The sequence below is a fragment of the Bos taurus genome, chromosome 1 (genome assembly GCF_002263795.3).
Source record: "Bos taurus isolate L1 Dominette 01449 registration number 42190680 breed Hereford chromosome 1, ARS-UCD2.0, whole genome shotgun sequence".
NCBI lineage: Eukaryota > Metazoa > Chordata > Mammalia > Artiodactyla > Bovidae > Bos > Bos taurus.
The window spans coordinates 118,742,176-118,757,323 of NC_037328.1; the positions used below are offsets into that span (position 1 = coordinate 118,742,176).

At 39.7% G+C, this 15,148-nt stretch overlaps 1 long non-coding RNA gene across 1 annotated transcript; it reads left to right on the top strand.

Moving 5' to 3' along the window:
- The first annotated feature begins 161 nt into the window (after positions 1 to 161).
- On the top strand, positions 162 to 13,265 carry LOC132346270 (uncharacterized). Its single transcript, XR_009496060.1, has 3 exons — positions 162 to 714; positions 5,510 to 5,665; positions 11,591 to 13,265. It is a non-coding gene; the product is annotated as an uncharacterized lncRNA (long non-coding RNA).
- Positions 13,266 to 15,148: the final 1,883 nt, after the last annotated feature.

Consider the following 15,148-nt stretch of genomic DNA (forward strand, 5'->3'; position numbering starts at 1 on the left):
TGCTATTCATTTTTTTATGCATATAAAATTTCCTATAATAAAAAGTAGAAACAGTGATCAAAAAAAACCCCACTTTACATTCTCTGACTTAAATAAATTTCCACCTAGGAATGTCCTGATGAAGTGTGCTGATTGGCATACAAAGCTTCACACACAAAGATAATTTCTCACTGTTTCCTGGCTCACTATTCTGCAGTGTCACTCACCTGTGTAAACCATTCAGCGGCACCCCATTGCTGTCAGTATTAAAATAAAAAACTTGAACCCATCTGCAAGGTCTTAGATCCATCTGACCTCTGCATAGTCAACTTGGCAGGTGTCCAGAGCACACTGTGCCCCACAGCTGTGGCCTTTTCTTAGGGAATACCCTCTTCTGACCTCCTCCTTCAGGTCAACTTCCACTCCTACTCCAAACTCCAGGTCAATACTGTTCTTCAGGGAGGCATTTCTGCATTTCCCCAGATGGCGTTAAGCCTTCATCATATGCTCTCACAGGACTGGGTACTTCACTCTTGCAGCTCTCTTCTCAAATCTAAGGCATGTGTGCTCAGTCGTGTCCAACTCTTTGTGATGCCACAGCTGTAGCCCACCAGGTTCCTCTGTCCGTGGAATTTTCCAGGCAAGAAAACTGGAGTGGGTTGCCATTTCCTTCTTCAGAGGATCTTCCTGACCCAAGGATCAAACCCACATCTCTTGTGTCTCCTGCATTGGCAGGTGAGTTCTTTACTAACTGAGCCACCAGACAAGTAGCTAATTAGGTAATTGTATACTAGTTGCATAATGACTACCCTTGTCAGTGACCTCCGTTCTCTTACTTACACCTGTATCAGCCAGAATTTCCAAATATAGTAGGAATTCAGTAAATGCAGGTTGAACTAATTAACTAGTAAAAATGATCTAAACCCAATTTAGCCTCTTAATTCTCCGATGAACTTACGTGGTTATATTTTAGCACATTAAAATGGAATGGCAGATTTTCAACCTTTCAAAGACAATGGTAGGATGAGGGGCTTAAAAGAGAGGGTGCCTCCTTTGCCTTATGAGAAAACCATATCTCAGAACTTCCCCAAAGGAAAACTGCCTTCACACTGTAGCTAGGACCACTTTGCACAGTAGAGCTCACAAAGAGGAAAGAAATTCCAAAATGTCTAATCTTGTCAGGTAATTAGTGGATGAAGAGATGAGATGATTAGGGGTAAAAAAGAGTGAACTTTAAACTGCACGGTAAAACCCTGGCTTTTAGTTCATTATCTCAGGAATACATGTTCTAGGGACAGCTGCATTCTCTTGGCTTCTGGTCTAAGCTAATGAGGTCAACAAATTTTCATCAAGGAGAGAGATGTTCCTGTTAATTAGGTAATGAATGGGACTTTGCCATTCTCTATATTAAATTACTTTAATTTTCAGAGCAAAAGAGTCCACTTCCTGGCTAGCTCACTTTCATAATCTAGACAGAGAAAATAGGAGGCAATAGGAAAAAAAAGCAGTAAATTCTACTGCATTTCCTGGGGGTTCACATACACATGCTGGTTCATTTTTCAGGAATCTGAGCCAGAATGCCCCTCTGTTGGGATTTGTCTGTTTCTCACAATTAAGGCGTAAGTTTTTTTTGTGTGTGTGTGAAATTTCTACATAGATGATGGTGGGAGACACTTGATATCATTTGTTCTCCACCCTCATTCCCTAGCCCCCACCCCACTACACACACTCACTTTAAAAAGACAACACTCAAGCAAGTTGTAAGGCTAAGCTTTTGAGAATTCAAATGGGCAGCTTTTTATTTCTTTATATCCAGCTACTTAACAGTTTTGTTTCTGAAGAAACAAGAATAAACAAGATTCAGACTTAGCTTTTCAATTAAACCCCATAAACTTCAGCTAAAGACCCTGGACATCACCATAAAGACTCCAAGGCACTTTTTAAAGATTTCCCTGAATGTGGAGGCTATAATTTGTTTAGAAGAAGTGCCCAAGGGTTGCACGTAGGGAAACAGGAAAGAAAGAAACATGAACAAGTAGAAACTCTCAGTTTAGAGTTGCTTTCTTGTTTAACAGAGAGATGTTATTTGCTTTCATTCATTCAAACCGTTAATTATTTAGCTAAGTGCTGTTCTAACTGTGGGATTATAGCCATGAACTAAACCGACAACTGTCCTCCTTCTGCTCAAACAAAAAATTTGCCCCTTCTTTTAAAACTAAATGCTGTGGTAGTCTAAAAGATATTTCCTTTTGAAAATGCATCATTGCTCTTTCTATACTTATAGAGATAAATAAGTACAGAGAAAAAACACAAAAAACTCCTGGAGGGCTGTGCCAGAATGTGGATGCTAATTTTTTTTCCCCAGGGCAAGGCAGCAGTTTCAGTGCTCATACTTGCCTGATTGGCGTTTTTTCTGTGTTTTCCATGAATTACTGTGTTTCTGTATAACCACGAACAAAACTAATGTCTTGTTACCTGAGAAATGAAAATCTGCTCTTGAGAACTTCACTCCAGGTAAGGTCTCCAAAGCCCAGGTGTGCTGGTCTGAGGCTGAGTGGTGTGGAATAAAGGAACCCCTCAACCCCCAGCCCCCATTTATAGGTTGAGGAGAACAAGAGCTGGCTTTGAAGCAAAAACTTTCTCTGGAGTCCTGAAAGAGAGGAGAGATGAGGAAGGGCACAGAGAAATCTCCTCAGGTTCTAATCCAGGTGAAGACCACAAAGGTGCCACTTAAAGTTTTCTTTTAATTTGTCAATGAGCTGTTCCTTTTAGTCTTATCTTTGTTGAACCACCAAAGGCGTGGAGGCACCTTAGTTTATCTCTGCATTGACTCTGAGCAAATACTAGTGTGGAGCAAGGAGCGAGCATGAGACCACATTACTCCATGGGAATCCGTTTATCCTGCTTCTCCCCAGGGAACCCCGTGAGAGAGAGTCATAGACTTTAGGAGGGCTGATAAGAGCCTGAGCTGAGCATATCTGGAGAACTTTCGAATGTGTATTCCCATCAAATAAAAAGGGAGCCATCACGAAAAGAGGAGAGTCAGCACAGAGGTGCAGAGATCGCTGATTTGAACTGTTAGCTCACCTCTGAAGTTGTCTCAGTCAACAGGTGTACCTGGAGGAGATGCATGGAGTTTCTGCCTCATGTGTGGCCCTGAGCTGGATGCTGAGACCTCAGTCTTGTCCTCATGGAAAGTCCATCCCAGGAGATGACAGAGAGTAAGAATAGCCAGCATTTGTAAGAGAACCACCAGGAACTGCGATATAGTTTAGAGATGACTTTTGTTTCTTCACCAAGGTCCAGACTTCCCCTCCTGTTTTTGCTTTCTGGATATGAGCTGGCCAGAAAGTAGTCTCTTTTATTCTAGAAATTTGACATGTTGAGAAAGAGGAGCATAAATACTGCTTTAAAGTCTATCTAGTGCCATTTTAATTCACTGAAAGAATTCAAGTCAAGTCACTAATCAGAATCTGGTTACAAATATCTGTATTTGAAGCACCCACAGTGTGCCATGAGACATGCAATGTTGGGTTTTTACACAGGAACATGTGCTTCTCCACCCAGCAGCAATTGCTACGGGAATCCCAGATTAATTTTTCTTATAATATTTTATCACAGTTCCATAAAAGGATAAAAGTCTGCACAGAACAGAACTTAAGAGGGTTCATGGTTGGAAGGATTTTCTAAAGATGCTTGAAAAACCGAATCACAATGAAGCAGCATATCACAGCCAGAGATCATCTCTGCAATGGTATTGCATCCACTGAACCCAAGAGTGGCACCATTTATGGGGCATGTACCATGTGTGAGGCCTGGAACCAAAACACTTTGCATGCATCTCTCATTTACCCTCACAAAACCTCCCCCAGACTGCTTGCCCATTTAACAGAGGAAGAAACCACAACCCAGAGAGGAAGTGTGGGCCACAGATACATTGCTGGCTAGTAATCAGGGCTTTCTAACTCCAAACCTGCAACCACATTTAATCACTATGAAATGCTCTCATCTTAGTTCATTGAAAAAAAATGGACATTTCGCAGAAAAGCAACGCAGCTCATCTGCCATTCACTCTTTAACCCTTCACATCCTGTGAAGAAATCCACAGGCAATGAAATGCCATCCAGCAATCACAGTTGGAAATCTTTAACTGAAGTGAAAAATAAGAAAAAGAATACCTGGAGTCAATATTGAAGCATGAAGCAATAATGATGGTGATGATGACGATAATGTCTCCTGGCACTTAAAACATACAGTCAGCAAAGAACAAATATAAATATTTGCAAATAGTTATCACTTTTTAATATCTGCAACATGCTGTTTAGAGGTTTGGCTACTCTCCCTCTAAATTTTTAAAAAATTAAAAGCCAAGATGGCAGGTAAATATGAAAACTGTTTCACTAGCCTTGATGTTACATTTTCAAGGCTAGTGAAACAGTTTTCAGTCCTGCTTCACCACACTCTCACAAGCTGTGAGGTTATCATTTTTTTCCATCATTGTCAATTTGATAGGGAAAATAGGGTATAGATTTGTGGACTTTAATTTGCATTTCTTTTATTATCTTCAAGGTTGGTTATTTTGGTGGCATTATAATTCACATATATTTCCACTCTGAAATATTCATGTCCTTAGTTATTTTGTTTAATATGATAATCATGCTTTTATTAATTTGAAATTATTTTTTAAATATCAAATACATTCATATTTACCTGCCATCTTGGCTTTTAATTTTTTAAAAATTTAGAGGGAGAGTAGCCAACAATCAACAGCCACCATTCTTAGACTTTCAAATTACCAAAAGTATATATCAATTTTAGTGTAGAAAAATAAATCAATTTTATAAAATTAACCTTTTGGATTGAAAAGTACCCTCTTTATCTTTTAAGATACCAAATGTACCTTTTTCATTTCCGTAGTTGATCTGCTCCTGCATGAAGGTAAGACCACAGTTTACCTTTTTACTGTGTCCATCCCAGGTTAAGGGAGGCAAACGTGCTCCCCCCAACTTTCTCCTTCTCCAGCACCACCCTCTCAATGCAAACAATGCTTGCTAAAGTGCATTCTTACTAAAGTGCAGTCTGAGAGGAAAAAAGGAATCGGGAAATGAAAGAGACTTGGAATCCAGCTACTCAAGATGAGCATAGTGAACATCTCAGTGGATATTTTTCCTGTTTATTTTGTCAAGGCTGAGCCTGCCAGAAAAGGCGCCTTCACTCACCGCCTCCATTTCCTCCCCTCTTTTCTCCTTTATCTGAGGAAACTGGCTTTCCCCTCCCCCACCCCACCTTCCTGGGCAAGGTAAAAAATTACCTCCTTTGCAAAATTCAATGGGTAATTTATTTTAATGGAGCTCTCTACTGCTCTTAAATTTACTCCTTCTGGTAATTCAACTTGCTTAGTTTATAAAATGTTTGTCTCTCCCGATGCTCCTTGAATCTCTATGGTGTCCAAGGCCTTTTTATCCACTGCCAACATTTCAAAACAGGAACACAGCTCCATCTCTGACCAAATATTCTTCTCTTTCTGCAGGCTTTCTCCTCGGGCAGTCTAAAGCAAATTTTCATTTCAAATCCTTATTTCCAGCCTTGACCTGTTCAGCTCACTTCGGGTGCTACTGCCTGTGGCTACATATCCGCTCAGCAGACAATAGAACATTGTTGGAAGGAACAAGGGCTTTGGGGTAAGGTACGTCTGGGTTTAAACATCCAGATCTGCTCTCTCTTTTAAATCTGTTCATTTATTTAATTGGAGGATAATTGCTTTACAACATTGTGATGGTTTTTGCCATATATCAACACGAATCAGCCATGGGTATACATGTGTTCCCCCCATCCTGAACCCCCCGCCCACCTCCCTCCCTACCTCATCCCTCCCGGTTGTCATAGACACCGGCCCTGGGTGCCCTGCTTCATGAATCGAACTTGCACTGGTAATCTGTTTTACATATGGTAATGTACATATTTCAGTGCTATTCTCTCAAGTCATCCTACTCTCTCCTTCTTCCACTGAGTCCAGAAGTCTGCTCTTTACATCTGTGTCTCCTTTGCTGTCCTGTACATAGAATCATCAGTGGCATCCTTCTAGATTCTATTTATATGCATTAATATACAGTATTTTTCTTTCTCTTTCTGACTTACTTCATTCTGTATAATAGGTTCTAGGTTCATCCATCTCATTAGAACTGACTCAAATACACTCCTTTTTATAGCTGAGTAGTATCTTGCCTGGAAAATCCCATGGACGGAGGAGCCTGGTAAGCTGCAGTCCATGAAATTGCAAAGAGTCGGACATGACTGAACGACTTCACTTTCACTTTTCACTTTCATGCACTGGAGAAGGAAATGGCAACTCACTCCAGTGTTCTTGCCTGGAGAATCCCAGGGACGGGGGAGCCTGGTGGGCTTCCGTCTGTAGGGTCGCACAGAGTCGGACACGACAAGCGACTTAGCAGCAGCAGCAGTATCCCATTATGTATACGTACCATAACTTCCTTATCCATTCATCTCCCTATGGACATCTAGGTTGCTTCCATGTCCTAGCTGTTGTAAATAGTGCTGCAATAAACACTGGAGTACATCTGTCTCTTTCAATCCTCCTTTCCTCGGTGCATATTCTGAGCAGTGGAATTCCTGGCAGTTCTTTTCCCAGTGTTTAAGGAATCTCCACACTGTTCTCCATTTGCTGTATTAGTTTGCACTCCCACCAACAATGTAAGAGGGTTCCCTTTTCTCCACACCCTCTCCAGCATTTACTGTTTGTATACTTTGTTGATGGCTATTCTTACTGGCATGAGATGGTACCTCATTGGGGTTTTGATTTGCATTTTTCTTATAATAAGTGATGTTGAGCATCTTTTCATGTGTTTATTAGCCATCTGTGTGTCTTCTTTGAAGAAATATAGATCTTTTGCCCACTTTTGACTGGGTTGTTCATTTTTCTGGTGTTGAGCTGCATGTGCTGCTTGTATATTTTGGAGATTAATTCTTTGTCAGTTGTTTCATTTGCTATTATTTTCTCCCATTCTAAGGGCTGTCTTTTCACCTTGTTTATAGTTTCCTTTGTTGTGCAAAAGCTTTTAAATTTAATTAGGTCCCATTCGCTTATTTTTGTTTTTATTTCCATTCCTCTGGGAGGTGGGTCATAGAGAATCTTGCTATGATTTATGTCAGAGAGTGTTCTACCTATGTTTTCCTCTAAGAGTTTTATAGTTTCTGGTTTTTTATTTAGGTCTTTAATCCATTTCGAGTTTATTATTGTGTATGGTGTTGGAAATGTTCTAGTTTCATTCTATTTCACATAGATGAGCCGTTTTCCCAGCACCACTTGTTGAAGAGACTGTCTTTTCTCCATTGTATATTTTTGACTCCTTTGTCAAAGATAAGGTGTCCACAGATGCATGGATTAATCTCCGGACTTTCTATTTTGTTCTATTGATCTATCTTTACTAGTTGTGTAGTTAATGGAAAATAATTTACTGTCCTTATCACTCAGTTTACTCATTTTCAAAATGAGTATAGCAGTAGTAATTCCCTTATATGGTTGTCTTATGGATTAAATTAAATAGTGCATGTGAAGCACCAGTATAAAGTAAATGCTCAATAGATTTAGTCACTATTTTAAAAAAAATATTTATTTTAATGTAATTTATTTACTTGGTTATGCTGGGTATTAGTTGTGGTGGGATCTAGTTCCCTGACCAAGGATTGAACCCCGGCCCCCCGTATTGGGAGCTCGGAGTCTTAGCCACTGGATTACCAGGGAAGTCCTATCACCATTGTTGTTATGTTCCAAATTCAACATACCTAAAGCTGAAGTCAGTGAATTCCATCACCCTTATCCAATACCCCAAGCCAGAGACATAAACTGAATCATTTTGCTCTATACCTGAAAATAACACAATATTGTAAATCAACTATACTTAAATAAAAAAATAAAAAATACTAAACATACACACACAAAAAAGAATGACATGTAGATTGTTGGATCTCACCCTAGACTTATTAAGTTGGAATCTTCAGTAAAGAGGCTGGGAAGTCTCTGTTTATTAGAGTTTTCAGGTGATTTTTAGCAGAGCGGATTGGGAAACTTTATGCTCTTCCCTTCCTTCCCCACCAGTCACTGTCTCATGCCAATTATGTAGCCTGCCAGGCTCCTCCATCCATGGGATTCTCCAGGCAGGAATACTGGAGTGGGTTGCCATTTTCTCCTCCAGGGGATCTTTCCAACCCAGGGATCGAACCCAGGTCTCCCGCATTGCAGGTGGATTCTTTACAGTCTGAGCCACCAGGGAAACCATACCAATTATTACTCAAGATTAATTCTTGAATTGACCCCCTCCTCTCCATCACCAATGCTACTAATCTAATTCAGCATCCTCAGCCTAGAGCTAGTCTGGGGTCAACCTTATCCCTGGCAGATGAGCCACTGAGTTGATTAAATGTGGTTATCAAGGGTTCTCTCCCTTTCTCACTCTGAATCTCAGCACAGCCACTCCTTCCAGGAACTAGCACCACTTTGACTCTGAGGCCCAGGTTGGAACTTTTCTCCCCTTCTGAGCCAGGTCCCTGTCCCCATACCATGCACCCCACCAACTGAGGTCCTATAAAACAAGGATGGACTTGTTAGTATCAGGCCAACTGGCCCACTGAGCTTCAGCTAGGTAACTGCTCCCAGAGTCTACACAGTTCGCTCAGGGCTGTCTGCCTGTTTGGACCATCTCAGATCCAACCCTCATCCCAGGCTGCCTTCAAGATCAGTCGTTGCAGTCTTTTTTTTCTGTGCCAGGCATCTTCCCCATCAACTAGTGGACTAGCCAACTGTCTCATCCTCATTGAACTAATCCTTTAGATATACTGTTAGTGAGAATAATGTAGATAAGAATTTAAATATAATAGAATTTCTGTTGAGAAGAGAAACATACTGTATTTATACATATAAAAATAGTAAACAAAATTCCATTGCTCTCAGAGAAACATCAGTATGTAAAGTGGTTACCAATGGGTGATGGGATTTCACACCTTTCATATATTGGGTATTTATTTATTTTGTAGTTAAAACTAATGCATGAATAAGGAAATCAGGTGGTGGATTGAAATCCTGTCTACATGCTTGCCCTCTTGGTTTTTCTTGTCTCCCATTCCCCACCCCCATTTCCAGCTGAGAACTCAGTTCAGTTCAGTTGCTCAGTCATGTCCTACTCTTGGCAACCCCATGAACTGCAGCATGCCAAGCTTCCCTGTCCATCACCAACTCCTGGAGCTTGCTTAAGGTCATGTCCATTGAGTCGGTGATGACATCCAACCATCTCATCCTGTGTCGCCCCCTTCTCTTACAGCCTTTAACCTTTCCTAGCATCAGAGTCTTTTCCAATGAGTCAGTTCTTCACATCAGGTGGTCGAAGTACTAAGTTTCAGCTTCAGCATCAGTCCTTCCACTGAATATTCAGGACTGATTTCCTTTAGGATTGACTGGTTTGATCTCCTTGCAGTCCAAGGGACTCTCAAGAGTCTTCTCCAACATCACAATTCAAAAACATCAATTCTTCAGCATTCAACTTTCTTTATCGCTGGAACAGCCTCACCGGCTCCCGGCACTTTATAGTCCAACTCTCACATCCATACATGACTACTGGAAAAACCATGGCTTTGACTAGACAAGAGTTTTGTCAGCAAAGTAATAGCTCTGCTTTTTAATATGCTGTCTAGGTTTGTCATAGCTTTTCTTCCAAGGAGCAAGTGTCTTTTAATTTCATGGCTGCAGTCACCATCTGCAGTGATTTTGGAGCCCAGGAAAATGAAGTCTGTCACTGTTTCCATTGTTTCCCCATTTATTTGCCATGAAGTGATGGGATTGTATGCCATGGTCTTCATTTTTTGAATGTTGACTTTTAAGCCAGCTTTTTCACTCTCTTTCACTTTCATCAAGAGGCTCTATAATTCCTCTTTGCTTTCTGCCATAAGGGTGGTGTCATCTTCATGTCTGAGGTTATTGATATTTCTCCTGGCAATCTTGATTCCAGCTTGTGCTTCATCCAGCCTGGCATTTCACATGATGTAGTCAAGGCTATGGTTTTTCCAGTGGTCATGTATAGATGTGAGAGTTGGACTATAAAAAAAACTGAGCTCTGAAGAATTGATGCTTTTGAACTGTTGTGTTGGAGAAGACTCTTGAGAATCCCTTGGACTGCAAGGAGATCCAACCAGTCCATCCTAAAGGAGATCAGTCCTGGGTGTTCATTGGTGGGACTGATGTTGAAACTGAAATTCCAATACTTTGACCACCTGATGTGAAGAGCTGACTCATTTGAGAAGACCCTGATGCTGGGAAAGATTGAGGGCAGGAGGAGAAGGGGACAACAGAGGATGAGATGGTTGTCGCCATCGTAGAACAGCCGTTACCAGGTCATGCAGGAGGGGACTGTTTGTGTCTGGTTCACAGGTGTATCTCAAGCCCCCATTTCATGTTTTGGGAATGAGTGAATGAATGAATGAACTCTGAGGCAATAAGGTGAAAACAAACCAACTGTGTGTTCTAGAGTCAAGAAGATCCTTACCTACATTCTCTTCACTGATCTTCACCATAACTCTGTGAGACAGGAATTATTATTCCCATTTTACAAACTCAGGAAGTTAAATGATGTTGGAACCCAATATTGGCAGAACCTTAAAACTCTTTTCTCAATATCAATCTATCCTTCCATAATATCACTCTTTCCTAAGGCTGCTGCTGCTGCTGTTAAATCGCTTCAGTTGTGTCCGACTCTCTACGACCCCATAGATGGCAGCCCACCAGGCTTCCCCATCCCTGGGATTCTCCAGGCAAGAACACTGGAGTGGGTTGCCATTTCCCTCTCCAATGCACAAAAGTGAAAAGCGAAAGTGAAGTCGCTCAGTCGCGTCCGACTCTAGCAACCCCATGGACTGCAGCCCACCAGGCTCCTCCGTCCACGGGACTTTCCAGGCAAAAGTACTGGAGTGGGGTGCCACTGCCTTCTCCGTTTCCTAAGGCAGTGGCAATCATTGACTGATGATTATGTACTGTAACCAGAAACAGCTGTGTATATTACCTTATTCAGTCTCCACAAACCACACTAAGAAGTAGGGGAGGTCACTCATTTGCAGGTAAGGAAATGAGGATGATCAGAGGAGAACTGACTTGTTAAAAAGTGCTGTAGTTTTGTAAAAATGAATAATTACTGTGAGCTGAGTAGATTGAGAAGACTTTATGGTGAAAGAAAGATCAGAGTTGATACTTGAAGGAATGGTGGTTTTTAGATAGAATTAAAGCCATCAGAAATAGGGATTTCCAGTTGGAGAAAAGAGATAGGGCATGAGTGTTTGATGGTGAGGAGACCAGAGGATGAGAATGAAAGTTCATGATTAAGAATTAGAAAAACATAAAGACTGAGATGTTGGTTGAGCCAATATCATGGAGAGACTACAAAAAGAGTGTTTCAGAAGTTGCATCCCAAAGGAAATTGGAATAATTTTGTAGAAGCAACATGACAAAGGGTGTATTTGATTTTTTTCCTTTCCTTTTAAAATAGAATTTATTTTAAAAAATTCTAACTTTCTTGCGTATTCCTTAAACTATTTTTTTTTTCCTTGACAGGAATCATCTAGCCTAGAGTTCCCACTTTCTGAGAGACAGAAACCATGAGAAATGGAAAGCGCTGAGAACTTGAACTCTGCTATTTCAGGGTGGAGCAGGACATACCATTCCACTCTGTGAAGAAGACTTGCAGACTTTTTGTAGTTGAGAAAACAATGGAGTCCTGTGTGATTGGTGGAGTAAATCTTACGGCTTATGAGAGAAATTCTGTTTCCTTTACTTTTCTTAATCGCTTTCAAACTCAGCTCAGAAACTCTCAGCAAGGATCAGCAACGAGATCCCACGGTTGTTTTGTTTTCCCCTTTTATTTGGCCTTTCTTTCAAAACACTTGCTTTTTTTCTTTCAAACTTTAAACTTTTTATTTTGTACTGGGATATCTATCCCCCATGGCTCAGCTGGTAAAGAACCTGACTGCCAATGCAGGAAATGAGGGAGATCTCCTGAGACATGGGTTTGATTCCTGAATTGGGAAGATTCCCTGGAGAAGGAAATAGCAACCCGCTCCAGTATTCTTGCCTGGAAAAATTCCATGGACAGAGGAGCCTGGCAGGTTACAGCCCTTGGGGTCACACATGCACACACACAGTGGATTAACAGTGTTGTGGTGGTTTCAGGTGAACAGCCATACATGTACATGTATCCATTCTCCCCCAAACCCCTCTCCCATCCAGGCTGGCAAGTCACACTGAATAGAGTTCCATGTGCTATACAATAGGTCCTTGTTTGTTATCCATTTTGAATATAGCAGTGTGTATATGACCTTCCCAAACTCCCTGCCAATGTTTTCAAAATAGGGTTTCCGTGGGATTCTTACCTGATTTTTTTTTTCCTTTCTTCATTCCTTCCTTTCTTAATTTTTTTATTTTTATTTTTGCTGTGCCGCAGGGCACACAGTATCTTAGTTCCCCAATGAGAGATCGAACCTGCATCCCTTAAGTAGAAACTCGGAGTCTTAACCACTGGACTGCCAGGGAAGTCCCCTCTTGCCTGTTTTTCATTGGCATGCTTCCTCCCACTCTCCTTACCTTCCACAGGAGACGGGACCCAAGAAAGGCAGACCTGCCCACTATCTGCTCTTTATTAACGAGGGGCTTTGGGGTCATGTGAACTACATCTTCTGTAGACTGAGAGGCCAGCCTTGGAGAGAAACAAAGTTTGGTCAGGATTTCTCAGGCTCCTCTTGTGATAGAGCCACGTACCAGGGGAAGCTTTTGGAGGGGGATGTTTTAAATGCAGAAGGCCTGAGAGCAAGTGGAGCTGAGTATTTGTGCTCCTGAGGCCTGATGTCCCTGGAGGGGCTCCCAGCTGGCTTGGTCATCCAGAATTTTCAGTCCCTGTGCTTAGACTCATTCCTGCAAGGAGACACTATCCTAACTAGGGTACTATACAATTTATCATACAGATTAGGACATTTTTAAGAATAAAAGAGATTATCAGAATAATTAAAATAATATAGTTTTAAAAGTATTTTTGAATGACAAATTATTGAATTTATAATGGGTCAGCTGGTAAAGAATCTGCCTGCAATGTGGGAGACCTAGATTCAATCCCTGGTTTGGGAAGATCCCCTGGAGAAGGGATAGGCTACCCATTCCAGTATTCTGGTCTGGAGAATTCCATGGACTATATAGTCCATGGGGTCGCAAATGGTCAGACATTACTGAGAGACTGTCACTTCACACACTCAAAAACTATTTTCAAAAGTAAAAATATGTGTTCATATGTATTAAAGATTTAAACATTTATGCTATTTGAGCATTAAAAAAAATAATAGTTTTTTTGGTACATAGTAACATACTTTAAAGTTCTCTTAGATGTAATCTGTCTCTAATAATACATCATAGGTGTTTTTTTCCTAAAGGCTATATTCTTTTTCAGTAAGGTCCCTTTATTTTTAATTTTTCATAAGATTTCCTAAAACACTCAAATTTGCATTTTATAGTTAATTTGAATTGTTAGCAGCTTTTTTTCTTCGTAGTTATAATCTAAATTGAAAAGTTAAAAATTTTAAAGTCTGCATAATACCTGATAAGCTCAGAACAAAGTGAAAGAGTTTCAATTCTAATTTTATTTTATTTTTTGCATTAAAATATATAAATACTTAAATCCAAATATTTTCATAGGTACTTTCTTTGTTTCTTCTTTAACTGTCAATTTTGCACCTTTGTATGACAAATATTTTTTAAAGGAAAAAATCATCAAAAATTCTCTGTCGTGATTCTTTTGAGTATTTAAACAAATATACATATTACAGAAATATAGGCCTTTCAATTTCATTTTATTGTGGTATAGAATGCAAATTTATGCAATTAAAAATAAAACATTTCTCTAACAGTTCTTTGGTAAGTCAAAATCATGGAAGCACAATTATGAAATTTTAAAATTAAATCTTTAAACATTTGAACTCTCATTGTTTATTTTGTTCAATTCCTCCTTTGCTTTTATGTGGCTTAGTTTCAGTATCTTGTTTGCTTTAGTTTTAATAATTGCAATTTGCTAAAATGTAGAGGCTGAACTTTTGGGGAGCTCCTCTTATTGAATACTTTGAATAAGCACTTCCAACTGTTTTTAAACAAAATGTTTCAAAATTTAAATAATATATTTACAAAATTGTTCAATGTCATTATAGGACACATATATTGAGTTAGAAATTTGTTCTTGAAAGACTCAAACGTTTCTAAAATCTAACTAATTTAAATGGACAAAAAAAAGTGAATTTATATGCCACCTTACCTAAGTATTTTCTTGCTTCAACATCAGTGTTGCCATGAAAATTATGTAGCTCAGTTATTTTATCTTTATATTTATAAAAATATTCATAAATTTTGATAACACAGTTTCTATTACAATTGGTAGAGTATCACAGCTTGTTTGAACACAATTATGAATCATCTGTATAGAAATCAATTCCAGTACATTTTTGTTCCATAGCACTATTTTTTCCCCCCATAGTTCTGAACACTACCAAAATTTGTAAACATATAATGACTGCAAAAACAAGTAATTTAATCCTTAGTGTTGCACTTTGTAACTGAATTTACAGTAATAGCATTCAAAATAATTTCAGGCATTTTGCTTTAAACAAAATAAAATCCTGAAAGTTTTACTTTGATTCCATGAAAAAACTTTTGGAAATTTTTAACTATTGCTAGAAGTAATGGGATTTTTTGGTGACACCAGATGACACAGATTTAAATTGGCATCATTTAATAGTTTGGCTGGATCATGGAAAAAGCAAGAGAATTCCAGAAAAACATCTATTTCTGCTTTACTGACTATGCCAAAGCCTTTAACTGTGTGGGTCACAATAAACTGTGGAAAATTCTGAAAGAGATGGGCATACCAGACCACCTGACCTGCCTTTTGAGAAACCTGTATGCAGGTCAAGAAGCAACAGAACTAGACATGGAACAACAGACTGGTTCCAAATAGGAAAAGGAGTGCGTCAAGGCTGTATATTGTCACCCTGCTTATTTAACTTATATGCAGAGTACATCATGAGAAACGCTGGCCTGGGTGAAGCATAAGCTGGAATCAAGATTGCCAGGAGAAATATC